At 47.4% G+C, this 17,496-nt stretch overlaps 1 long non-coding RNA gene across 4 annotated transcripts; it reads left to right on the forward strand.

Annotated features, from left to right (window-relative positions):
* The first annotated feature begins 3,399 nt into the window (after positions 1-3,399).
* On the forward strand, positions 3,400-5,305 carry LOC144120683 (uncharacterized). Of its 4 annotated transcripts, none has more exons than XR_013312471.1 (3): positions 3,400-4,001; positions 4,400-4,595; positions 4,810-5,305. It is a non-coding gene; the product is annotated as an uncharacterized LOC144120683 (long non-coding RNA). The 4 variants fall into 4 exon arrangements; XR_013312472.1 differs by having other exon boundaries at positions 4,400-4,586; XR_013312473.1 differs by having other exon boundaries at positions 4,400-4,501.
* The last annotated feature ends 12,191 nt before the right edge of the window (positions 5,306-17,496 follow it).

Consider the following 17,496-nt stretch of genomic DNA (forward strand, 5'->3'; position numbering starts at 1 on the left):
CCACCAGAAAACAGGCCTTGCTGTCAAACCCCTTCGCTCAACTATGATGCTATCTACCATCATGGCGAGGCAACAGCCTCTCATACCACCTCTTCTGCATACGTTTTCGTGTAAAGGGAAGAGAGGAGGTAGTGCCATCACCGCATGAATTCTTGCACAGAAAGATACATTAAATCAATGAACAATTTCTCGAGCAAACGTTGACACATGCTTAAGCCGAATATTTTCCTACTCCTGAGCACGCCGATTTGAGCACGTTGCAGAAATGTCTATAGCGGCTATCAGTGTACCAGTTGGAATCACGTGACATACAGAGATCGTTGTTGCCGGATTTTTAAGGCCTAAATTTTGTGCATAGAGTAACGACTGTCTATCACGCGGCGTTACATCGTAGCATGCAACTGACATGCGTGGGACTTTGGCCGCCGCATTCACTATACAGTGAGTGCCTTAACTCCATGTTTTAATCAGTATAATTACAACTTCATCGCCTAATAGTAAGGTTGGAGCACGTGGTTATGAGCTAAGCAACCTGGGTAATGATGACTATTTTATTCCTTGGACACGTATGCCTTGCTGATAAGCAGCGTGACGTTGATCGGCGAGTTGTTTCAGGCTATTCAAACACTACTCCTGCAAGCGTGGCTGTTGAAGCATCCCAGACCTTGCAACCTGGGAAGAGCTGATCCGGAGCCACGACCCGGATGAGCAAAGACTCGTCATCCGTCAGGCGGAGACAGCTTGCTGCAAGACTCTCTCCGCGGTCTCCGGTGCTGAGAGCCGGCTGGGAGCCACCCCCTCCTAATTGCTGCGCCCCGACCGTGACGCCCCATGATGATGGAAATAAAGATCATTCATTCATTCATTCATTCATTCATTCATTCATTCATTCATTCATTCATTCATTCATTCATTCATTCATTCATTTTGGAGACATCTGTAACTCTGGCCGGAGCACATGTGCTTCGAACGGAAAGTCCTTCGGCGAACCGGTGGCGCACCCAGGCGAGCGCCGATGGAACAGACGCGACGCTCCGGCCTCGGAGATCGGTGACTGGGTCTTAGCATGGTGCGTTCCTCGCGCAACAGATGGCACCGCCAGTACTCGTGCATTGTTTTATATTCATCCGTGCCGCCCGTGAACGGACTTCCGCAGCAAGAACGAAAGCGATGACTTAAGCAACAGCCCGCACAGTGCAAGCGAATGCAGTGTTGTACGCGTTATTCATATGTGAAAGGGTGCAAGTGGATTTTATTTCTTTACGGGCGCTTCGTTTTCCTTTGTACAGTGCGTGACATACGCGGTATAATGGTGTGCGCCACGGTGCACCTGCTGTTAACAACGAAGAGTAAGGCAAAATTTGCGTGAAATATGACCCCCACTGGAGCAGAGCGTCACTTGCCTTTTCCAGCATTTATACACAAAGCTCTCTGTTAGAGCTTACAGGACCAAAGCGATCCAATAAGCAGTCTATTGACAAGCTTTAACGACATTCAATGAGATTTTCAAGAACTAGGCCTATGTCAAATTTTCCCTTAAAAAAGTATAGTGGAGAGATATACGCCCATCGCAACAAAAAATTTCCACCAACTTATATAGTCTTCTATGTCCGCAGCAACATGGTTTCCGACCGCACTATTCCGTGTCCTCTGCCTTTCTGCGTTTGTCTCACAAAATAAACATGACTTTGCAAGATAATAGGTGTGTTGCAGTAATATTTCTGGACTTGAAGAAGGATTTCGGCCCGGTCGACAACCTTATACTACTGAAAAAACTAAAGCGCTGCGGCATTTGTGGCGAGGCCTTTAAAATATTATTCAGTTTTATAGAAAACCGCCAGCAGATGGTGGAAATAAATAGTATCCAGTCCACAAATCTGCCAGTTACTACAGGGGCTTCGCAGGAATCTATGTTGGGGCTGTTATTATTAAGGGTATGGTGTGACAGTATAATGTGTTAATATGTTAAATGAGCACCACCACGAACGATGTCATCCTGCGACAGGTTGATTCGGCGACTGAGAAACGAGAACTCGCTGTTGCGCTGTTTGTCGCCCTCTCGCGTCCCATGTCTTAAACTTTTAAGCACTGCGTAGTTGTTGTTGTTGCCTCACAAACTGCGTAATCTTCTTCACAGCTTAACCTTGTTGCTGTTTTTGTTGCCTCAAATAAGATGGCACATACCCGCGGTGGGGGATTGATCAGGGTTTAGTGCAGATCCAGACAGGAAAAAGCTCATCCAGGATTATATCAAGCGGCTCATAAATATAGAGGAATCTGAGAGAAAGAGAAAATAACGAATTTTGAGAGATATTGAGGAAATCGGAATGAAAATCGAGGAAACATAGCTGTGTGGGTTGAATAACAAAATTTTAAAGAATTTATCAGAAAGAAAATAATTTTGAGAGGAAATAAATTGCATCGAGAAGTTAACACAACAATCTCCCGGTTTCAATAATATACTTGTGAAGAAGCTGACACACCTGCTTAATGGCGTGCCCTTTGACGGTTGCACCGAAGGAGAAGAGGACGGGAAGAGTAACCGGCAGCCCTAATTGAGCGAGAGGATTTTGCAAGAACTGAATTCTCTGCCTTGCAAACCGCCGGCAGTGGAGGAAGAAATATCTGTCGTTTCAACGTCCCCGCAGGGCGCACATAGATTCGACAGCATGAACCCAGAACGGCCTAAATATATATTAAGGCGAGGAATCCTGCAGCGCAGCAGCTTCATGGAAACCTCACATTGCCTTGATGTGCAAGAACGCATGATCCATGGCAATTTTAAATGCTCGAAATCCGCTGTACCAAGGATGGGCTCATGGCTAAGGTAATGGTGTATTTGGTAACGTTCGTAACGGGACGTGGTCAGAAGGTTGAGGCCGGATGACACGGGCAACAGGCCCATTGATGGCTGATTTCACTAAGAAATCGGCCATCGAATTTGAAGTAATGCCACGGTGTCCTGGGATCCACTGAAAACGCACCTCTTGGACATCTCGTGGCACAAAGTACATTAGGGATCGGTACGAGGCAAGTTGCCGAATTTTCTAGCGCTGCCAAGAATAAGAGACAGTCCGAGAGAATGATAACTTCAGAAATATTGCGAGGAACTTTTTGAAGGGCCAGACCAATAGCGAGGAATTCACCAGCAAAAATTGGAGTATAATCAGGAACCCGGATAGAATAACTCCAATCTAGTGTGCGGGAATAAACACCTACTGCTAGCTTTTCGCCTTGCTGAGAGGCATCTGTGAAAATCGCAGCATGGCTCGAATACTGGAACACATATTCCTCCAGGAGACCGCTTAGCACATTGGCAGATAAGTGCTTTGCATACTGTTTCGTGCCTGTTTACAGCAGGATGGCTTAATAAACTGAGGACTTCTCTGTGCTAGGGGTTAACTGAGATTTTATTTCTGTCTCGGCTACACAGGTATGATCAGAAGGAATACATATATGGGTCTGCTGCGCAGCAGCTCGAGAGGCGACGCTTGCAACGTGAGACGTCGTCTGCTCCGTGTTTACATGAGAGTGAGGAGGAAGGCGGCGGCCGTCGGCTCGTTGCTCGCGGCTCTCCTACGCTCATGCCTACGTCTGACGTAAATATGTTGGATTGGATTGGATTGGAAAACGTTTATTATCGGCTTGAGTTATAAATGGGTTTGTTGATCTTGTTAGGTGGCCGTCAGTGGAGACCCCCTGCTCCGCATAAAAGCCTAAACATAGACATAGAGGAGAGAAAAAAAAAAACTAGGAACCTCTTTGGCGCATTTTTTTTTTCTTCGGCTGAACTGGCGCGTGCGTCAAAGAAACCACGTGCTACCGTGATTTCGTTCGCGCATGGTGTTCACCTGAAATGGACAAAGCAACCTTCAACGAGGCCCTAAAACTGAGGTGGAGAAGCGTCGCGTCCTGTGGGACGAACGCGACCGCAACTACAAAAACAACATGAAACGTGACCAGGGCTTGGCGAGCTATAGCAGATGCCCTCGGCGTAGACGGTATGTACCAAATCTGTGCACACGTATGTGGTTGCCCTGCTTGTGGTATGCTTGTGGTATTCGCCTCGACAAGCGTGTGAACTTGGCATGTTTACCTGCCGTTTTCGTACTTGTCTCGCTGGCAGAGAGCGTGCCGCCGCACTTTCTATGTCTATTTGCGAGAGAAGTTTGATCATTGCAAGCTGTACGTGTTGTTTCTTGACATCTGATTGGCATGAATATGCCTGTAAGAAAATATTAGCGGTAGGAAGCTAGTGTGACTGATGCAGGCTCCTCGAGTTTGTTTTTTCTTTCCTGCAGAAAATAAATTTATCCAGCAATTTTATTAGTTGCATCACCTTCCTGCGAGCGCATATATGTGTAAATGCTCACACTAACGCTTTGTTACTGCTTTACAGTGACGCAAGTAATGAAGCGCTGGAAATCACTACGAGACACTTTTATGAAGAAATGTAAAGTGACTACAACGAAAAGTGGCGCCAGCGTGGACAATGTCGTCAGTGTGCGGTGGCCCCATTATAATCAGTTGCTGTTTCTCCTTGACGCACTGGAATATCCTGAGTATTTCTTTCAGCTCAGTCATATGTGCCTAAGGTATACCTTTGAAATGTACTGTGTGCAGTTGAATTACTTCTGCGTATTATAGTGTCAAAGTGTTGGCAATAGCTTGCGGTTCATTTCTCTGCATGTTTCATTTTATTCATAATCAGCTTATGACAAGCTGCAAAATGTTTGGGCCACAAGTCATGGTAGTTTTACACAAATTTTGAAATTTAGTGTGCTTTTGCAATGTGTATTATCCATGCAGGACGAGCGGGAACCTCGTAGATATTCAAGACGTGGACTCGTTTGACAAAACGAGCACCACGTGTCTCCAGACTGGAAGACCTAGCATCATTTGCATTGAAGCCGATCTGGGTGCTTCAGACTTTTCTACCACCCAGACACAGGAAGATGGGACTGGATCTTTCAGCCCCATCACCAGCCAGCAACACATCATCTGGTCCACAAAAAAAGGGGGGTGGGGGGCAGGATAAGGCTTTCGAAAAAGAAATAGGAATCTTCGGAGAATTGGCTTCCAAACGAGCCGACGCTTCAGAACTGTTCGGGCTTTTTATGGGGGACAAACACAGACTGTGCGCACAGCGTCTGCGAGGACAGTTCAAGATGAAACTTCTGCAAGTTGCAGCTCATTATGTGGACGAGTAAAGCTGTCAGTGAAGAAGAATGGGGAGTTGTCGGTATATTTTGAAAAAGGAATTTCGGAAAACAGTGAAAAAATAAATTAGTTAAAGAAACATTTATTACAATGGAATGGAAAAACTTTATTGCTCTATTTACAGCTTTCAGCGGCTAACAGAGGTCTTCATGTTTTACTGAAGTCTCCATCGTCTTGAGTGGTCGGTGCCCCTATTCCAGAGCACCGCTGAGCCTGGCCACTTTGAAAGCGTGCTGCACCAATCCTTTTTGGACTGTGAGCACGAGCACGCCGCTGGTGAGCAGGCCCTCCCACTGTTCCGCACTGAGTTTTTCTTCTTTGTGGAAAGAGAAGTTATTTCTGCACTCCCATGTGATGTGATATAGTGTTGGGATGGCCCCACACCATGGGCATGTGTCCCTGTATTGACTGGGAAACATTTTATGTAGGATGTGTAGATTTGAGAATGTTCCTGTCTGCAGCCTTCGCCAGCCGACTGCTTCATGTTGTGTCAAAGATGGGTGGGGTGGTGGATACATTATCCTTTTGCCTCTGTGATGGTTTAGTATTTCCGCGTACATTGGTTCCACTGTAATAGTGGTATCCGGGTCCATTGACTGTCCCGCTCGGTATGAAAGCTCGCGAGCTAGACTGTCAGCCCTTTAGTTACCCTCTCTTCTGGTATGACCCGGCACAATACAATTTTTCTTCTGAAGCCCGACATCTTTTTCCAGAAAAATAGTTCCACAATATTGAGGCACTATGCTTGCAGTTCTTCACAATTGGGTTCATCAATTTCCAGTAATTTCCACTGCCAGGGCACTTTTCCTTCATTCGCAAAGTACGCTGCATACTGCTTGCGCACCTGCAATGCCGAGTGAGCACACTCCCGTGCATGCGTTGGCTGCAGGCCAAATGTTGCCGAATCTGTGTCAGCTGTTGCTCTCCACGCACCGTCAATCATATTGCCATATACATCTTCATGGTCGGCAAATCCAACTGGGATATATGAAGAGCGTCCATTGGACTCCATGCACAAAAAATTGTGCAACACGCACGCTGCCTTCACAGCCCGTTCGGCATTTTCAGGACTCAGGTTGATGGGGCCACGAAAGATTCTGAACCGTGCCTGCAGAATGCCAAAGGCATTCTCTACACATCTCCTGCAAAAATAAAAAAGGAAAATGCATTCACAGCAAGGTGATTCGTACAAACGACAAAATCGGGCCTTCATGTGCAAATATTTTTTAGTTGCGCTAAGTAAACAACAAAGTAAATGAATTTAAAGTTGCACAGCAGGGAAAAGAACAAGCTCAGAATTAGAGCATAAGTTTGTGGTGGCAATAAAGCAGGAAACAGTGTCCTTAACCGTTTATTAAAAACAATGAAAAATAGCAGGTAATTTTTTGTACCGAGTAGGTTAGGGGTATAGTAATGTTGAAACCACAACTTTTTTTCTGCCTCAGCTTTTGCAGTAATACTTACCTTTTCAAGTTACCGCTTAGCTATTCGGTGTTCTCATAATGAACAAAAGGGGAAAGGAGGGGCAGCAATGCACAAAAAGAGAGCAAACAACACAAACCTTCCATCTGTGTGATCTATTCTCGTGTAGAAGTTTTTTGCCCACTGCTCCCGTTTTATTTAGTGTGGATGAATACACAACTAGCCCATTTATCTAATTTACCAAAGTTTTCACTTTGTTACACTTATACCATGGAACTTGCTTTGCATAAGAGCATAATTACGGTGTCAAAATGAACACTAGTTGAAAATTATATACTTTTCCTTTGAACAGGATATGGAAAATACACACACCGTGCACGGCTCAGACGGTAATTGAATATTCGCTCAGCTGGGTCTTCCCTAGATCCAGGGAATGGTCTCATAAAGTCTTCTTGCAGCTGAAAAGCCTCATCCCCTATAAAGGCAAACGGGAGTGTTTTGTGGGAGCCAGGTAGCTGTGAATGCGAAGGCAGCTGCAGCAGACTAGCGTGCAGTTTTCGGCCAATTGGAGAGCGTTTGAAGACGCCTCCATCACTTATGCTGCCAGGAGCCCCAACGTCGATGAGACGAAACAGATATCCGCTGTCTACTACAGCCATAAGCACGACTGAAAATGTGCCCTGTAACAAATAAGCACAAAAAGGCACTTTTGAGCAATAGACATGGCCACAGGAAAAAGTAAAAAAGAAATTGGGTAGGAGGCAGCAAAGAGACGCAGAAAATTTCAATGCCTAAAAACAGTTTATGTTCAAGTAAGTGAATCTGTCAGTGTTTGAGCACGTGCAATCATGCACCTATATGTACAAGGTTCAACACCCCAATTTTTGCATTTAAATCAAAACATTCGAATATTCACTACTTATCTGTCATTTACCTTATAATTGTAGTATAGGCTGCCAGAGTTTGCTGGTGCCACAATCTGAACGTGCTTGCCATCCACAGATCCGAGGCAGTTCGGAAACTGCCACCTCTTCCAGAAGCCATCAGCAATGTTCTGCCACATTTGCTCATTTGGAGGCTGCAAGGGTACAAGCCACAGCGGTGATGCCAATTACATGAAATAGTTAAAACACAGTTTTGACAAAATTTGTGCCTCTGGGGAAAGCCACCACAGGATTTAAGCAAGCATATATAACATCACAGAATCTTAGAAAAATAGCCTGGGTCTTGCAAGGGGTGGACTGACATTGCACAACAGCATGCATTTATTCTAAATGACGTACCTTCATATACTGAGGAGCGAGATCATCCCACAGTACTTGGAGAGTCAAGTGGATCGCTTCTCGTGCAGTCTCCAGCCCAACACGGAAGTCCTTGGCGATGCCAACAATGGCATTACCTGAGCATAGATACCTGACGCATGCCAAGCATTTTAGAAAGTACAAACAAACGTCCATTCTCCCACAGGTGTCTTTTCAGAACAGCAATGACACCCAAAACCATGCAGTACATATTTTACAGATCATATAAGCATTATTTTTAATGCAATTCTTAAGGCATGCTTTTAATCGGGTGCAGTACGTATCTGCAGGACGGTGTTAATTCATTTTTAAAAACTAAAGGCCATAAATCGCTATCACATCAATCTGTTGCGCATATCTGAGTTATATCTGCATATTACATACATCTGCACTTGGCTGGACAACTTTCCTATGACAAATGTGTGGGTTCCAAATAAGCACACATACAAAGTGAACACAACAGTGGGCCATACATTGCTCCATGCCACTAAGTTACCTTAATGTCATAGCCAGACGCTCGCCAGATGAGATGGGCTCTTGAACGACGTGCATCTTTGTGAGCCTCTCCCGCACACGGCCATGAATTAGATCAAAGAGTTCGGGGGTCATTCGATAATATTTGAAGAAGAGCTCCGGATCCTGTTCTCTCATAACCTGAAACTTCATATAACAAACACATAAGCTCCAGAGTTTCGTTTCTCATCGCTAATGCTGGCAAGACAATTTGAAATAATATTACCAGTGTATGGTACTCGCTCTCTTGCTTTCTCCTCAACCATGCAGGCCGCACCCAAATAGACCTCCTGACCCGCATTTGTTCTTGCTTCAGTATCAGCATCCCTCTTAATAGTAGCAATCGCCTCTTCTGCTCGGTAGTAAGCGGCCGACAACTCATTTTCTTGTGAAGTTGTAAACAAACAGCGGCCTCTCAGCATGCGGAAGGCACATAGTCGCAGTTTCGCACACAATCTTGCTGCTTGAAATTCAACTTGATAAATACACTTCAAAAAAAAAATTGTCGCTGTCTAATTACACTAAGATTATTTTTATTGTAGTGTTCTGTAAGTTTAAGCGCATATTATATATGCGGTAACAGAGACAAATCATGTCGTTGTGAGTTATGTTGTCTGGCAACCCCGAAAACGCGACGCGAAAGCGGCGCTTTATTTTTTTCGCGCGGGTCACGGAGGCAGGAAAATCTTGGGCATGTGGATACAATCAAACCAACGGTGTACACATGCACTTGCTCTACTCAAAGATTCCACCCTACAAGTTGCCCGCGTGATCACGCGCGTCTCCCATAAACGCTCGGGCATGCGAGAAGAAGACACGCTAAAGCTGGTCAGGAGCCTGGTGATCAGCCGAGTCACCTACAGTCTTCCATACTACAACCCAATGAAAAGCGAAATCCAACAGATTGATACGATTATACGCAAAGCATACAAAACAGCACTCCATCTACCGCAATGCACATCCACAGAGAAGCTTTTAGCACTAGGACTTCATAACAACTTTGATGAACTGAGAGAGGCACAACACGTCGCCCAGTTGCAGAGACTACAGCAGACTCCGTCAGGCAAGGAGCTTCTGCAGAAGTTGGGGTGCAACGAACAAATACAAGAAATCCAGCGAACCGCGACTATCCCGGACGGCATACGAGGCACAATTAGAGTAACCCCCATCCCCAAGAACATGGACCCCAACCTACACGAAGAACGCAGAAAGGCGAGAACCGAGTACATCCAAAAATAACTAGCCCGCCAGACAACAACGGTGTATGTGGACGCAGCCACATACCCCAGAAGGACGGGACAAAACAACCCCAAAGCGGTAGCAGCTGTGATAAACTCGGACATGCGGGAAATCATCAGCTCGTCGCTACGGGACTGCACGGTAGTCGAGGCTGAAGAAGTGGCCGTCGCTCTAGCGGCAGCGGAGGGCTACCGGACTAAGCGATCCTTAACAATACTAACCGGCTCTCAAACGGCATGCCGAAACTTCATGTTAGGCAGAATAGGTCACAAAGCGCTCCGCATACTCCGCTCTGGGGACCGACCCAAACAAAGCACAGAAGAAGAACCAATAAAACATACGATGGTATGGACGCCGGGACACGCGGGAGTGGAAGGCAACCAAGCGGTCGACAGGGTAGCTCGAGGGTACACTTTCTACCGAGCTCCCTCCACAAGCGACCTCGAGGAAGCCTTACCTGTCCCTAGAGATTACTCGGCAATCTTAAACCACTACAAAGGCTGCAGGAAACGGTACCCCCCACCACATAAATCTCTCTCCAGGGAAGACGCCGTCGCCTGGAGGCTGCTACAGACGGGCTCATACCTGAATCTAAATACACTCAACAAAACACAACCCACACAATACACAGACAAATGTCCATGGTGACATGAAACACCCACGCTCTATCACATAACGTGGGCCTGCCAGAAAATAGAGGTGGAACCAAAAATACCAAACCCGAGTGCGGAGCAATGGGAAGGAATGCTCTCCAGCGACCGTCAGGACGTCCAACTTGGGCTAATCCGGCGAGCACAGCTGGCAGCGGCATTCAGCGGAGCCCTGGACTAGGGGCAGACGACCATTGCTAAGAAGACGGACGACACACCTGACTCCGCCAAATTGCTCACCTACTCTCTAGAGCTCAATAAACATTTTCCTTCCTTCCTTCCTTCCTTCCTTCCTTCCTTCCTTCCTTCCTTCCTTCCTTCCTTCCTTCCTTCCTTCCTTCCTTCCTTCCTTCCTTCCTTCCTTCCTTCCTTCCTTCCTTCCTTCCTTCCTTCCTTCCTCCCTCCATGGTACAGTGAACTAGAACATTATTTTGTCATTTCTTTTCACAGTTTATTTAAATAAATATAATTCTTGCGTTTTAAGCATTAAACAGCACTTTATAAAATTTCATTTATAAGCAAAAGTTAGTACGTGCGGCGTACAAACTCGCGTAGCAACGCCGGGCCGTCATTGGTTGAGATGCGGTGCTGCCGCGTCGCCGCCGCGAAAATTTCCAACTTGCCCGAACCTCGCACCCGCCGCGGTGGCTCAGTGGTTAGGGCGCTCGACTACTGAGCCGGAGTTCCCGGGTTCGAACCCGACCGCGGCGGCTGCGTTTTTATGGAGGAAAAACGCTATGGCGCCCGTGTGCTGTGCGATGTCAGTGCACGTTAAAGATCCCCAGGTGGTCGAAATTAATCCGGAGCCCTCCACTACGGCACCTATTTCTTCCTTTCTTCTTTCACTCCCTCCCTTATCCCTTCCCATACGGCGCGGTTCAGGTGTCCAACGATATATGAGACAGATACTGCGCCATTTCCTTTCCCCCAAAAAACCAATTATTATTATTATTATTAACCTCGCCGCTCCAGCCGCTGGAGCTTCCTTGAGAGAGGGTGTATTCGCCGCGGCGGCGGAATTCGCGAGCGGTTCGCGTGCATGTGAAACAGGCTTTAGGCAACCAGAGCAGTGCTGGAGAGTTATCGCATAGCGTGATCCGCGATCCGCTACCGTGATCCGTTTCCGCGGGCACTACTGACGCAGCAGGCGCGCAAGCAGATGACGGGCACGTGGCGCCCTCATGGCGTTCTGCGCACGCGCAGTGGCTCGCCGCGGAAGCGGTTCACGGTAGCGGATCGCGCTATGCTATAACGCTCTATGATGTCTTTAGGGAGCCCGAGTTTTGAGGGCGGAGGCGTATTTGGAAATGATTGATTGTACCCCGTGCGGGCTGCCATTTTTTTTTTCGTTTTTTGGAGTTCGCCGGTTTGGGCTGCCATGGACAAACCCAACGGAATTGAGTCACACCAACTAGCCCGGAAGAATTCCATTCTGCCATGAATAGTAAAAATGTAAGCATTGTGCGTCAACCTCCTCTTCATTTGTTCATATTCATCATCATCTCCCATCCTAGTCTTCGCCGAAAACGCCATTCCCGCGAATGGTAACGCAGCGACTCCCGTTCGGAATTTTTTTTCCTCCCGGCTCAGTCAATGGGAACTTGAAACATTATATGAATTATATCCGAATTTGCACATAAAGCCATTGTCCCGTCTTTATCTCCTATAACAGATCCCCTGTCGTTGCGGCGTCCAACGTGTCAGCCTATACCCTATTATTACCCCCCCCCCCCCCAAACGCTTCTGTTTCCAGCAGTTTACCGCCTGCACGTGCCTTGACCACTCTCCCGGAGTGGGTATACGCCATCTTGAGAGTCCAAAAAGCAACCAATACAGCCTACTCCAGGCGTTCTCAGTTTATTCTTCTACTGCATTAAAATGCCCGAGAATTAATCAGCAGACAGTGCTCCCAGCGCAAATATGGGAGTCCCGATTTAAGCTTAATAACTCCTTTAATTTCCATTTCCTTGCGGCAGTGTTCAGCTGTGAGACGGCAGCGAAGCGAAACGTTGCACTTTGTTGAATAGTTCGGCGGCGAGATCTAGTCTTTCCTCCACGGGTATGCAGCTCCAGAGTTTTGTCATCAGCATAACTCTGCTCATGAATCGAACGAGCGCTTTTGCCAGTTTGTCCTTTTCTTTTGCCTTCTCCACATTGTCAAGCGCTGCAGCCAGCTCGTCGAACCTATTCAATACCTGCTGCACGTGATGACACATAGTTTCGATATCCGGAGTGGACGTTATCTCATCTACCACCGTATCTAAGCGCTCAGAGATTATATCAACATCCGGTGACTGCTCCAAAAGCTTCCACTGCTCTCGCAGCTCAGGCGACACACAGGATAGCGCGCTGTGATCTGAGCGCCGGCCACCATTGCCACACTTGGACGGGGTGGTTCCCGCGATGTCTGGATTGCTGTAGTCGCCAGCAGTGACGTCCGTGCTCGGTTCTGGCCAGTCATTGTTTTTCTCACAGCCCTCTTCGCCAAGCGCTGGAAGAGGAAATATTGCCGGCGGGTACAAACAAACGGAAGGCAGTTTCTCCGAACAGTTCATTCCCTGTTGAAGCAAGGTGCCGTCGATTCGTTCGAGGGCCACGCACATTCCGCTGCAGTTCCTGAGTGGGTGCAGCCAGGTGCGGGCCACTCCGCTGCCGTGCGTACCGTTCCCTTGTGTACCGGTCAGCCGCTCGTAGTCGATATCCTGCAGCCCCTCCGGTATTAGGTACATCCCAAGCTGTTCACAAGCCTCGACACTTTCTTCAAAGGTCATGGCGTGGCGGTTCAAGCAATTCCGCGGCCGGATTCCTGCAATCTTATCAATGTTCTCGCAGTAGAACTCGCCGCTCTGCTCAGGGGACGTAATGCTGTCAGTCGTCTTGTTTTGAATACATATATATGGAAACTTGTCGGCGCAGTTGCGAGGCAGTCTCTCCGGTGGATATAATAGCATGCTGGTGGCGAAACACGTATCGTTAGATGGTTCCCGATTGGGCAGGTATTGCTGACCCCACACTAGAATTTGTGTAAAGTTCGGACGGGCAATCAGGTCAGTGAGCTCCCGTAGATTTGACCCCTGCAAAATCGTCATTGAGTTCTCGCCACAGAAATCTTGGGCAGCAGTGAAGTTATAGACGTGACGGTCTTCAACGCAGACGTCGAAATTAGTTTTCGGCAGGCGCCACGTGCAGTTGTCGGATAGATGCGACTCATCAAACGGCTTCCTTGCAGGCTGTACGCACACAACAGGATAGGTTTCGTTGCAGCTGCGCTTGAACACCCACTTTTCTGTATAGATATGGACAGTGAAGCACGAGGTCTCGTCGACGTCATGTGTGTTTAGCGCTATCTTTGCGTTCAATTGACCCCTATCTTCTTTTCGGAGACGGACCCAATACTCCCATTCAGGATATAGTAGCGGCCAAATATACTCCACTAAACTTACGTCCATGTTAGTCATATCCGGTTGGGCAGCTGACCGTTCTTGACAACGAAGGCTGCTTTCATCAGCAGTGACTAGTTCCTTATAGTAGCAGTACTCCACCTCATCAGCACCTTCTTGTAGTGTGACACAATTAGAAGCATTGAAGCGGTAGAAAGGCACTTCACAGACGACTGCGATGTTGCAGACGCTGCACCATGCGTCAACAGTTAACAACGTTGCACCTCGGGGTGGTTGGCTGCACTGGTCCCATGAAAACAACCATTTCGGTTCGTCGTCCCGAGAACTAAGCCAGAGCTTGTAAGTTTCTAAATGGAACAGTCTCATCACAGTCTGTAGGCGCTCGGGAGGGTTGTGCGTCTGCAGCAGATGCATTCGAGTGCCTAAGCACAGGGGCTCCGCTTCACTATAAGCCAGGGGACCAGCGATGCCAAGCACCTGGCAGTAAGTGCTCACTGGTGGCGTCGTGAAGGAGTAGCAGATTTGGCCACTTTTCTCCGTCAGCAAGTTGCTCCCTTTAGAAGACCAAGAACGGTCCAGTGGCCGGTGAGCTGCCTCTACGATCCGCCGCATGTCCAGCCGATCGTCCTTCAGGCTACTTGACACGCTGGCCTGAACGGTTCCAAGGACTTCGCAATAAATGAGCGCCCACACGAACCTTGTTCGCCTACCACAAAAGGGTTCGCTGAGGGAACTCGCTGTTGCTCTGTTGATGGCCCTCTCGCGTCCCATGCCTTCCGCTTTTAAGCCTGGCCTCGCAGCGCAGTGTTGTTGTTGCTCCAGCCTCCAAACAGCAAAAGGGCACATTCTTCTTTTTTCTCTTAAAACATGCCAAAATGGTGCATTTTCTTCTTCTTCTTCTTCTTCACATTAGAAATCATGGCACAGGAACAGGAAAATTTATTATTGGAACAGGAAAATTTGTTGCTCTCGGCAGCTTGAAGTATCAATGACGAGGCTGCGCTGCCGCATCCCCCCTCTAAATTTCTATTTACACAAGTCGGGTTTGGCGCTCTCTCCCCTTTGTGCATTTTGCCGTGAGCCAGAATCTATTGAACATTTTTGGCTGTATTGGCTGTATTCAACTCACTGAGAAAAAGGTTGCTGGAGGAGCCCTTGCAGCATCTTGGCCTTTAGTTTGAGCAGCCCGCTCTTGCTATCATTTGGCGCCACCACATTTGGGTTCAGCCACAGATCTGTTTGCACCGCTGTTCAAAATTTCCTGATAGAATCTCACCGACTGCCTTGCTAAGTGTTCCAACCTTTTCTTTTCTATCAATTATTACATTTTGACTAAATCATTAATATTTAATCCCTCTCTTTATTATTATTCTTAAAATTTTAAAATCAAAACACTCATCCCTTTTCTGTTCATGACGAAAAATTCACCGGTGTTGCGCTCCCACGTGCTTTTCCTTTTTGTTAACTGCGTTCAGGTGAATAGCCACCCGATTCTTGGCCGATCCCCCAGTGTGGGTATGTGCCATCTTTTGATAGGCTAACAACAACAACAACAACATACCCACGCAGGGGGATTGGCCAAGGTACAGTAGAGAATGCCAATGAGGTATTTGCGCGGGGAAAAATAGGCGTGAGAAGACTGGTGCATTCCACGCAAGGTCTTCTTTCTTCTTTACCTCAGTAAATATGGCACATACCCACGCGGGTGGATTGGTGAATGTCAAGTGGAGAATGCCAAGGAAGTATTTGCGCGGGGAAAAAAAGGCGTGAGACGACGAAGTAGAAGGCTGTATCAAGATAAAAATTAGAAAATTCAAATAAATTACAGAAATTAAAGTATCAAAGGTCTTTTCTTCTGCGGTTCCTTATCTTCGAACCTTGGCTGCTGTGTTCGATTTACTTTCTCCATCTGAAGTATTCATTGACGTGAATTGGCGCCGCGTAGTAAGCGCGCCGATGACAATGGATTGAGTCAAACATGTCGAAAACATAAGAGTGCATTTAACGGATAAAGCATCAACTTTAAGATACAGCAGTACAGGAAATGCACGCTGCGTTCGTGCAACAGGCGTAACAAGAAGATTTTCTGAACACTCCGCGTTACTTGATGCTGCAGGCCATTGAAGTGAGCTTTTAAACTGCGGCTTCGTCTGGCCGAAAGGCCAAGGAAAGCCACGTGTAGACTTCACTGTGGTCCTGAACAGACTGATTTGTTTACGAAAGAAGAGGGTGCCGGTAAAGGTTTTATTTATCGGGTTTAATTTTCCAAAGCGGCTCAGGCTACGAGGGACGCTGAACTGGAGGGCTGGGGATAATTTCGACCACCTGGGATCCTTTATAACGTGCACTGATATGGCACAGTACACGGGCCTCTAGCATATAGCCTCCATCGAAATGTGACCGCCGCGGCCGGGATCGAACCCGAGTCTTTCGGGTCAGCAGCTGAGCTCCATAACCTCTGAGCCACCCGGCAGCCAAGAGAGTACCGTCACGGGAGATCGAGCGTCCGTGGTTCCGGAAAAGAGTAGTAGTAGAGATTGCATTGAGAAAGAAAGAAATGAAGAAAGGGGGAAAAGAGAGACAGAGAAGGAAAAAAAGAAAGAAATGAAGAAAGGGGAAGAGAGAGAGAGATGAGTGATCGAGAAATGGGGCGTCGTGTCAACCTGCGCGCCCACACGTGACCAGGAATGCTGGTAGCTCCGCCTTTTCGGAGTTATCGCTGTCTTCCGCATTAAGATGGCAGGCATACACAGGCACTCGCTACAAGGCCAAGAACTGTTTCTGGCACAGCTTTGTTTTTTGCAACCCGTGCTCGCACATCAGTCGCATTCGTATAGTGGGCAGTTTCAAGAATACGATCACAGTTGAATCGAGCTTGAGGACGACAGGTGTTCTAAATATTCCGGGTCGATAATATTTGACTGGACTGCAACATATACAGCATCGCGGGGCGTAGGAAAGCGTAGCAAGTGCGTTGCTCCACTCAACCACAAAGAGCACAAAACATTACTAAAAACTACATTGATGAAATCGAAACTGAATAAAAAATACTATCCGTAGCATCATCACACGCCACCAAATGTCAATCCATAGGGCTGCCTTCCCGGCGTGCCTCGGGCGTCCGTGGTACGTGGATGATGGTGGATGAAGTGCAGAGCCGCCAGCTTTCCTTCTAATGAATGCTATGATTTTGGAGCATCTGTCTCACATCTCGGTGGACACCTGAACCGCGCCGTAAGGGAAGGGATAAAGGAAGGAGTGAAAGAAAAAAGTGAGAGGTCCCGTAGTGGAGGGCTCCGGAATATCTTCGAGCACCTGAAGATCTAACGTGAACTGACATCGCACAGCACACGGGCGCTTTTTTCTAGCGACAACATTTGGTTAAAAATGGTCTGGATGTAAGCATGAGCAGTAAGATTTCATTGTTACTTTTTGCCTTCCTTGTCGCAGCGGCTTTGGGAGCTGCGGAACACACAGTCCGGCCGTTCTAGACTTGTGTTCTGCTCTCTGTACGCACCTCTTTACTGCGGCAGACTGAAACCAGCTGGATTCCTGCCTGACTGTTTTCCTCGGTTTCTCTGATATTACAGGGTTTCGCATTAAGTTTGATTATTAATTTGATACAACAGCGGATATTGCACGAGAACGACGAAAAAGAACTTCTTGCCGTCTATACGGCACCTTCGAGGAACCGCACAACGTTCCCACACCTGCCCACACACCATCGTTTGCTAACCCAACCGCCAGGGG

The sequence above is a fragment of the Amblyomma americanum genome, chromosome 2, assembly GCF_052857255.1.
Source record: "Amblyomma americanum isolate KBUSLIRL-KWMA chromosome 2, ASM5285725v1, whole genome shotgun sequence".
Classification (NCBI taxonomy): domain Eukaryota; kingdom Metazoa; phylum Arthropoda; class Arachnida; order Ixodida; family Ixodidae; genus Amblyomma; species Amblyomma americanum.